We start from the raw sequence: 10,332 nt of genomic DNA on the forward strand, positions 1-10,332 counted from the left end.
ACAACAACTTGTGGCAGGGCTTTTCAGTGCCGTTCCCTCTGCTTTGTGGAACAGAAATCCTCTTACTATTCAACAGGCACACACCGTTTGTAGTTTTCAGTGAGCTTTCCCAACAGGATGGAAGATTTTTTAGATTTCTGCCTTGGCAGGGTTCTCCATATTGTTTTTCTATTTTAATGTTTAGCTGCTTTATTACAGTGGTACCTCGGGTTACAGACACTTCAGGTTACAGACACTTCAGGTTACAGACTCTGCCCAACCCAGAAATAGTACCTCGGGTTAAGAAATTTGCTTCAGGATAAGAACAGAAATCGTGCGGCGGCGCGGCAGCAGCGGGAGGCCTCATTAGCTAAAATGGTGTCTCAGGTTAAGAACAGTTTCAGGTTAAGAAACTGGAACAAAATAAGTTCTTAACCCGAGGTACCACTGTATATGGCTGTAAATCCTTGAAATTTATGTGGAAGGCAATTGATAAAGTCATCATCAAGTGGTGTGTTTCCTCTTCTTTCTTAGTATTTTCTTCTACCTCTGCACATACTCGTGCCCCTACTTACTGGAGGCCCAAATCAGAGATGGGGAAGCTGTGGCCCAGTACATGTTGCTGGACCACAACAATTCATTATAGGCTGGGTATGTCAGCAGTTGGGAGCCCAGCAACAGCCAGAGAGCTGCAAGTGCTCCATCCGTTTCCTAAATGAATGTATGGGTGGCACTGGCAACACAATAATAGGCCCCTTCCCAGCCAATACATGTTCATTATAATGGGCATACAGAGGCCTTGCACAATTAACTGTACTGTATTTGCAAAGAGCTCTCTCTGTGTAACTGGGAATCTGGCCTTGACCACTGGTCAGCTGCGAGGGTCTGATACATACATGGATGTGTTGTCCATTCATTTTATCTGAGGAGCTTCTCTGTGCATCGGTGGAAATGAATGGAAAAATATGCAAATTTGTACATGGGCATTGAGATTTGTGGTGCTAGCATTTTGAACATGCTATTGGACACAACTATTTCTCTCTCTCACACACAGAGAGAAACACACATACAGGTCTTAATGCTAAGCAGAGATGAATACTGGTCTTGTGAACTGCCTTCATATGCATGTCTCCTAAGAGCAGGAAGTCCTATTGAGTTCAGTGGGAATTATTCCCAGTGAAGCATGTATGAGATTGCAGCCTTAATCTGCAGAGGAAGCATTTCAGTGATCTGCACTTGGCACCTTCTAACATGCACTCTCTCACTGCCGAGGACTTAGTCCTTCCTTGCCACTGGCTCTTTGGATTGTGCTTGCCATAAATCCTAGTGCAAAAGTAAAGTTTTGCTCCTGTAACTTGCTTAGCAACCAAACATTATTTCAGTTCTCTCCCCCCCCCCCACTCCCTCCTTTGGTTATGATGTGCAACTCAGAAGCATAACTGCCTATTTCTTTCTGTAATGTTAAAAGCACAACGGCTAATAAAAATAAAGGCAGGAGCAATTACACGTTAAGCAACGTGATGGGGAGTTTTGCTGATGTTGAAAGATTGTGCCTGATTAATTTAAAAGCATGGCTCTGTGTGTGTGTGTGTGTGTATTATTAGGCAATTCTCTAAGCAATTGGCAATGTGAGAAAAAATGCAGAGCATCTATTGAGGTGGGAGACATGCTGGATCTCCCCCCACCCTTCCCTTCCAGGGCAGGTAAGCTAGATTAATAACAGAACACTCATAAGAAGGTTTCAAATCTTACTGTCAGAGGGTAATAATTAATGATCAAATGTTAATGGAGATGCTGGGCTGTTGATGCCATTAATTCAGCTCAGTGGAGCCAGTCCTGCCCAGGACCTGCCACAGCTGTCACTGCATTTGTTTAATTATTCCAGTGCCTCCAGGCTCCCCCCCCCCCACCGCCATTTCCCTTTTTCCTACTAACTCCAGGACAGTATGTTTTCAGTGAAGCAGAATTATGCAGAATGCCCTGCTTGCTGGGTAGTGTCAGGACAGCTCGAGGTGAAAACCCAAAGGCAGTACAGAGGCAAATACCAAGTTCTCTCTCTCTCTCTCTCTCTCTCTCTCTCTCTCTCACGCGCGCGCGCGCACACACACAAAAAAATTCTGGGTGAAGTAATGAGTCAAATGATACCAGGAATAACAACCCCACCCCAACCTCTGGTTTTCAACTGGTTGACATTTCTTTTTAAGTTGAATCATCACTTTCAAAAGCCGGTGGCTAATTGCCATAAATTCAAATAAATGCGTATTTCCCCAAAAGTCAATATAGGGGCCTGTTTGAGATACCAAATGATGCATGAGGTAGCACCTTACTTAACTGAACAAAAGCTGTCGCACTTCTTAATGCTCGGGGCCACCTTTCATATTTCCTTTCTTGCCCTTACGTCCAGTAACACACTAGGACCAAAATAGTGCCCAAAGGGAAATGACTCTTGCATTTGAATTTCAAGCCCATGGAGGAATCAAGCTTGGCTTGATTAAATGCGTAATCGAACCGATTACAAGTTTGCAGCTCTACTTCCCTGAAAGAGTCAATAGGCCTCATAACTACTTTCAGTTACGGTGGCTGCTTTTTATAGAGCGTATTAGTTGTGCCAGGGCAACAGAGGACTTTAATCCACTTTAATTCTGCAAACCTAAAGTCCTGGAAGGTGCCAGAATCCCTTCTGCAAAATAGTGACAAGCCTGGAGGCACCCAAATATCAAAGGTGCAGAAGACTTGTCCTCTTTTGCATCTGGTCTCCTTAGTTTCAATTTATGCTTATTTCCAGGGTTGGCATCAGAGGTGGGCATTTTGGGAGAAGCTGAGGAGGCCCAAATGCCACTGGAGGCCCACTGCAACTCCCTGGAGCTTCCTGGACTACCTTCTCTTTGCAGTTGCTGCCTCTTTGGCCTTCCTTCTCTGAGCATGCAAAGAGTCAGAAAATGGAGCAGTACCCTCACTTACCTTGTGCTCTCCCTCGGGGCAAATTAGGCCCCAAGTGAGTGGTGCCTTAGAGAGAAGAAGAGTACCCATAGAGAGAGGGGGCAGTTGGAGGCCTTCTAAAACCTAGAGGCTTTCATGCAGAAGGTCCTAGGTTCAGTCTATGGCATGGGTAGGCAAACTAAGGCCCAATCGCCTTCTAAATCCGGTCCGCGGATGGTCAAGGAATCAGTGTGTTTTTACATGAGTAGAATGTGTCCTTTTATTTAAAATGCATCTCTGGGTTATTTGTGGGGCATAGGAATTCGTTCATCCTCCCGCCCAAAAAATAGTCCAGACCCCCACAAAGTCTGAGGGACAGTGGATCATCCCCCTGCTGAAAAAGTTTGCTGGCCCCTGGTCTATGGCATCTTCAGGTAGGGCTGGGAATGTTCCCTGTCTGAAAAACCTGGAGAGCCTCTGCTAGATAAACAAATGGGTCAAACTCTGTGAAAGGGATCTTCCTAGGTTCCTTTAAGCTGCTCCCACTTTGCCTTTAATTTTGACTTTGGAAGCGGGCGGTGCATATTCAAAGTCCAAGATGTCTTGATGTCTACGTTGCTCTTTGACTCATTTTCCAAGCTGAAGTGCTTGGAAAAATGCGAGGCATGACAACAATTTCAATCGCTCTCTTTAACGCTGCACATGGTGATTTAAAATAATTGAAGCTCTTCAAAATTTTATATGCCCTTGGATTTGGAAGCATTTGTGGCTCAGAGCATGTGCAGCATATATACAATGATTTAAAATTATTGGAGACTTTCATATTTATCAAAAGCGTTTCAGTTTGAAAGTGATAGGGAATCTGGAGTTTGGCAATGCAAAGTGATTTAAAATTATCAGAGCATTACATATGTTTTACAGGTGGGGCTGATTTCAGCTTTGGACTGCAGAAATGAATAGCATATTACTGTGTTCTTTAAAAAAGAATTCATAGAAACAGCGCCATATTTTTCTAAACTTAGATTTTCTTGAAAAGCCAAACATCTTCCATCATTTTAAAAGCCATTAGCCAGACATGGTGCTGTTTTAATAGAAAGATTTTACACTTTGAAGTGATACTGGAAACGGCTACAGTGCGGTTGTAATACGCCTCAGTGTCTTTAAGGAGCAAACATCCATGTGCCTGCTCTTAAACATGCACTGTTATGATAGATATATATTTGGTATATACTTTATGTGCAAGCAGGCCTTACGTAAGTCTGCTGCTCTGCCCATTCACCTCATCCCAGGCTCTCATTAGGTCCAGCAATTGTACTTTGCAGGTCCAATCCCCAAAAGTACAAATTAGGTAATAGCATGTGCAAATGGGTATTAAGGCATGTAATTGCCCAATTTGTGTGTGCCAAATGTCCATCTGCTGGCACTGATTTTATAAGGCTGATGGTGGCTCCTTTCTGAAAATTCTCCCTAAGTGCTGTAAGTTGATTTAAATTCCCAGGGAATCCTTTTAAAACAAGCACTGCTGTTTCACATACCAAAGCAGTTGGGTCGCAGTCAACTAACTTTTATTCAGAGGAGACCATGAATAAAAGTGGGCCTGAGTTACTCATGGTCGTTAATTTCAGTGTGTCCACTCTGAGTGAAAGTTCATCGAACGCAACCTGGTATAGTTTACATAAATGAACACTAATCTCTGCCTCATTTTTGCAAACCTGTTGAATTCAATGATACTATTTTATGTAAGAGTTTTCAGGATTTGACCATTATTTCCTGCATGCGCCCCCTACTCCCACCCCTGCTTTTTCTCAGGGAGTATTTCCTAATAAAACCGGATATTTTGTAGATGCTCAACAAATAGCCTGACAGAATTTTGTACTCTAGTGAGGTGATGCCTTATAAAACTCTTAAAACACTGCCTCAGATATAATTGGTGTATGCCACCAGGACACCTATATAACCAGGCATCCCAATTACAAATAGTCCCTACATGAAAGAAGTGGTTGCACATTGGCCTTCCTATACAGACGACTGTCCACAAGTTGTTGTTAACAGGGGGTTGGACTAGGTGATTCCCAGGGTCTCTCCCAACTCTACAATTCTATGATTCTAAGAAGATGTGGCACTGAGGCTGAGGCAAAAAGTGCAGCCTCACTCCAGCAATGCATTCATAGGACTATTTTCTGCTTGCATTTTGGGGGCGAATGTTCATGTTCCTTTTCGGGCAGGACTTACATATTTTGAAGGAAGCCTTCTTTCCTATCATGGTTCCATGACCCTGCTTGTTAACCATGCTGCATCTTCTTTGACTTGTTGGTGTTTTTTCTGATCTGTGATATACATTTTAGCTGAGCCTCTACTGTTGTGGTTTTGAACAATCCCCCAAACATTCTGGAGAGATGGGATCTTTCTGAATTTCCTTTTCAACTTCCTTTTTAAAAAAACCAAAACAAAAAAACACCAAACAAACTAGTATGCTTAATATGCTGACATTTGCCTTCACAACAATTCGTTGAGAGGGGACAGTGATTTGTCAGCAATCAAAGCCTATTATTTTGTTGCTGCGAAGATGAAATCCTTTTGCCGGCTAATGTATATATTGCTATTGTGAGGGTGGTGAGGAATGCGGTTGTGCAGGTAGCTGTTGTCAGTACAAGTGGTCAATGGGGGGGGGAATGTGTGGGAGGATTGCTGGGACTCCCTGTGCTCTCCAGACATGGATCATGACTTCTGTACAAGGGGCTGTGCACATACAACTCTGAATCATGCAAAAGTGTTGCATGTTTCTTGTTCTTTTAGAGTCTACAGTGCACTAGAATGTACCCTACAGTCTGGGGACATGGGTGGCACTGTGGTCTAAACCACTGAGCCTCTTGGGCTTGCTGACTGGAAGGTCGGTGGTTTGAATCCCCGCAATGGGGTGAGCTCCTGTTGATCTGTCCCAGCTCCTGCCAACCTAGCAGTTCAAAAGCATGCCAGTGCAAGTAGATAAATAGGTGCCCCTGCGGCAGGAAGGTAAACAACATTTCTGTGCACTCTGGCACTCGTCACAGTCCTCCGTGCACCAGTAGCGGTTTAGTCCTGCTGGCCACATGACCTGGAAAGCTGTCTGTGGAAAACGCCGGCTCTCTCAGCCTGAAAGCGAGATGAGCACCGCAATCCCATAGTCACCTTTGACTGGACTTAACTGTCCAGGGGTCCTTTACCTTTCACCTTTACCCTACAGTCTCCAAGGATATCAAGAGGCAGGACCCCATGAAGACACATCTACCAGTTTGTAGTTATCTGCAGAGGGTTTGTGCTTTTATGGCAACACAACAGACCTCCCTGGTGGTGCCATTTTGTGAATCTTTAGGTCGCTATTGGGGAGGTGCTATCTCAGTGTGCTAACTGGGGTATTGGAGTTTTCTGCTTAGACCATATCAGGAACAAAATGCAGGCTTCTTATTACCTGGGATGGTCTCCAGATCTGTGGCCATCTCACTAGGTCAGTGCCTCAAAGCTTTCCCATCCTTTCCCTCCACCCTAGGGCCTGCCACATACTGATTTCTCAACTTGTCTTCTTCTGAGTCCACTTGCCTCTCTTCATGATCTGTTGGCTCCCTCACCCCCTCCTGTGGGTGAGAAATTAAAATGTCAAAATGTGAGAAGAATAGAGTTCTCCCTCCATCTGGTGGTGTCGGTGTAGGCAAGGGCCAGACTTTATTTGGTCTTCCGAGGACAATTCTCCACAGTGCTCGGCTGTTGTGGCAGATCCCAGCACTGCGCCTCTTGCTGAGTGAGGAATTTCAGCACGGGAATTAGTATCTTCTGAATTCTCTGCCTTTTGCTGGGGGGTGGGGAGGAGTGGGGGAGGAAAACCTCAGCCCCAATTGCAAATGATATAAAAGCTGAATATGTTTAAAGGCGTAGTGAAGGAGGTATTAAATGGTTGCTGCTTGAAGTGAAGTGACGCGGACATATTAAAACTATGAATTCTTAATTAGGCTGTTTATTAAAAGTCAACAAACCTTATACATAACAATATGGCATCTATCTGTGTTCAAAGACTGTAAATTACTTTTTTGCAGTTGAAAGGAAATAGGTTTTACAGTAATTCCTGTTCTATTCTTTGCAAAAATAAATAGAGTCTTAAAATAATATGAGGTACATTATTTTTATAGGCAGTGGTAACAGATTTGCACTTTTAATTTGACTGTGTTAAATGTTATGGAAGAAGGAGGTCACATTAGGGTGAACTGTCTTTATTGTTATCCTAATACATTTAAAAGGAGACATTCAAGTCATACTAATTTGTGTGATAATAACACCCTCATCAGGGCAGTCCAGAGCCGGGGAAACTGCTTCATCTCATTCACCCTTTGACTGAGTTATATTACATGTATTACCATGCATTAGGACTCTATGTAAATGTGCCATCCTTTGAATCTTGCTTTACGAAGAGAGCTCGCTCATTGCTTTCTAGCATTATACAGGTACTCATTCCCTGGTATTATTGAGGCGACTTTTCAAAGTCAATCAATGCCTGTGATAAATGGCAATCCATTTCATGAGCGTTACTGTTTCTTTATATTTTGCTTCAAGCAATATTATTCAGCAGGAAAAAAAACCCCCAAAACCTGGCTTTACAGGATGGATTATTTCAAAAGATTTGCAATATTTCCCTCACATTTCCAAATGTTAGCCTAGGATGTCTTTTAATGAAATAAGGCAGCATCTGTTTTTATTATCTGATGCTTTTCGCATGAGCCAGCAGGGGATACAGATTCTCCTGCCACCCAAAATGCAGAATCGAGTCTGATAGGGCTGCTGTTAAATGTCTGGTTGGCCCCATAATAAGACACCAGTTACCAACAACTTGATTCTGGAGGAAAGAGTCTATTGGTTGGGAATGGGGTGAATCAGGGGGAACTGAACCAGAGGGAATTGATCCTGACTAAATGGGACAAACGAGTGGGCTATGTGGAGTGCTCAAAGTGGGGTAGAATGCTGGCCGGTTTCTTTTCAGAAACAATTGAGCCTTGCCTACCTCACTTTTGCCCTGCCCCTCCCATTCTGAAACCACCCCACTTTCTTCAAAATCATCCCACTTCCTTTATACACTGAGTCTGAACACTAAATAGAGACATGCATCTGATGGATGCGGCCTACATTTTCCTAGCAGTGAACATAGTCACTTGGACCAAACAATGACCTTTTGTCACATTCTCAAAGACCCTCCAAGTTTCCCTATTGTCCAGGAACAGAAGCTGTCCTGGTTTCTGATTTGATCATGGAATGTCTCGCTTTTCCTTAGGATGTCCCTATTTTCATCAGAGAAATGTTGGAGCGTATAGTAGGAAGTCCTTATTTTCATTGGAGAAATGTTGGAGTTATCTGACCCCTTTGCCATCTGAAGGCAGCCTTGTGTAGGGAAGGTTTTTTTAAAAAATATATATTTAATGTTTAATTACTGGTATGTTTTTGCTTATGCTGGAAGCGGCCCAGAGTGGCTGGAGCAACCCAGTCAGATGGGCAGGTAATAATAATAATAATAATAATAATAATAATAATAATAATAATAATAATAATAATAATGACGTATCTATTTTCATCAGAGAAATGTTGCAGGGTATGCTGTCATATGAATTCTCATTTTATTTTTTGACATTTCAAATCCCCCCAAATATATGGTGACCATTTCTGTGCCATCAGTCTTCAAATAGATATTTCCGAGATTTACCAAATCCTAGAGAATTTGGCCCTTTCATAGAGCTCTAGAATGCAATAAATCTCAGAACGTGACACCCACCAGCATATTTCCTGAGAGGAAATATTCACCATACAAAAAGCTTATACATAAAAAGTTACATTATTGCTACTTTGCCAGGTTGAGAATAAATATGAAAATCGTTCCAAAAATCCGAAGTTTTGCCTTTGGCAGGGAAAATGTGGATATTCACTTTGAAATGTTTTATGGGAAGCAGCTCAGAAAACGAATTAAATCAATTAGTCAAACCAATCAACTATTTTAAAATTAGGATGTTTAACAATTAAGAATTAGGATATTTAAATTTTGCCAAATGGTATAACTGAAGTGTGTTCAGGAGTGCTGCAAATTTTCACTCACAGAGAAATACTCAATATTATCTCATTTTTTTTGAAAAAAACAACAACTTGCTTTCTGGTTTTTTCTCCCCTTAAAAACTCCCCATTTTTGTTTATATTTTAAGCTTTCAGTGAACAGAAGGTATAAAAATGAAAAAGCAGAAAGAAAAAGCAAGAAAAACCAAGCGCTGCACCCACACACCGGCCAGAAGCACTGAAATATTTTTAAAAAGGATAATTTCCACTCCAAAAAGCTTAGCCTTGAAAAGAGATATTTGTACGCTTGATACAAATTGATTAACTTTGTTTGACTTCGCCTGTTTTGTCACCTATAGCTAAACTTTCACAAAAATCACAGTATTCAGAGTTGAAGGGGGGGGGGGGGAGAGAGACAAGCCAGACACTCTTTTGAGTGTCTAGCTTGAAATCTTTGCAGATTCCTGTTCAGTAGCTCTTGCCATATGTGCTGCAGGAAGAAGTGCTGCGCAACAAGCTATAGATAGAATGTCAGCTTTGAAATTTTCCACTTCCGTTGATTTCTATCCCATGAATGTTACATAAAAAGTACCTTTCTCTCCCCCCCCTTCCCCCTTGGCGTTAATATTACATAACTCTGGAAACGGCTGTGGTCACTTTGTTGCTCCCAGCTCCCATTTAAGAGATTAAAGGGGGAAAGTGAGTTTCACCCATGTTATTGCATTACCTGGTTTCGCATGTTCAGCTGAATTATTAATTTTCTGTCTTGTTAAATACTAGATTCATGGCTTTTGCTGGAAGTGAAAATGCATGCAATGTAAAAATATGCTGGAAAGCAGTTGCACGGAACGTCGTTAAGCTTAGGGAGTGCACGGTTTTCGTGTGTGACAGTGACAAGTTTCTTAAAAACAGGATCAGCTGTCATTTTCACACAGTTTATCTTTTAGGACTTACTGTAAGTGACGCCTTTTAAACTTTAGGAGACAGTTGAGGAATTTGGGCTGAATAATTTATGCATAACAAATGCCGTAAAGGTCAGGAAAGTGGTGAGCAGACCTGCCTGCAGAATTATTTAACACCCACTTGGTCCATTGAAGCTATTTGAAATTACCTTTTGTTAAAAGCCATCATTATTAGCTAGAATTGGCTAGGAAGTTCTCCTAGAAACTGCATCAGAGCAGAAGCTCATAGCAGAGCGGTGCTCTTTGAGCTGCCCCACTTTGCTTCATAGAGTTTTGTACTGGAGAACTTTCCAGCAGAGAGCAGCCTTAGTGAAGACCTGACAACCTGGGACTATCAAACAGAACACAGCCCACACAGCCCACCAAGCACAATAGCTTACCAAAGACCCAATGAATTTGCTTCCCATTCCAC

The sequence above is a fragment of the Podarcis liolepis genome, assembly GCF_965112155.1.
Source record: "Podarcis liolepis genome assembly, chromosome: 1".
NCBI classification, from domain to species: Eukaryota; Metazoa; Chordata; class Lepidosauria; order Squamata; family Lacertidae; genus Podarcis; species Podarcis liolepis.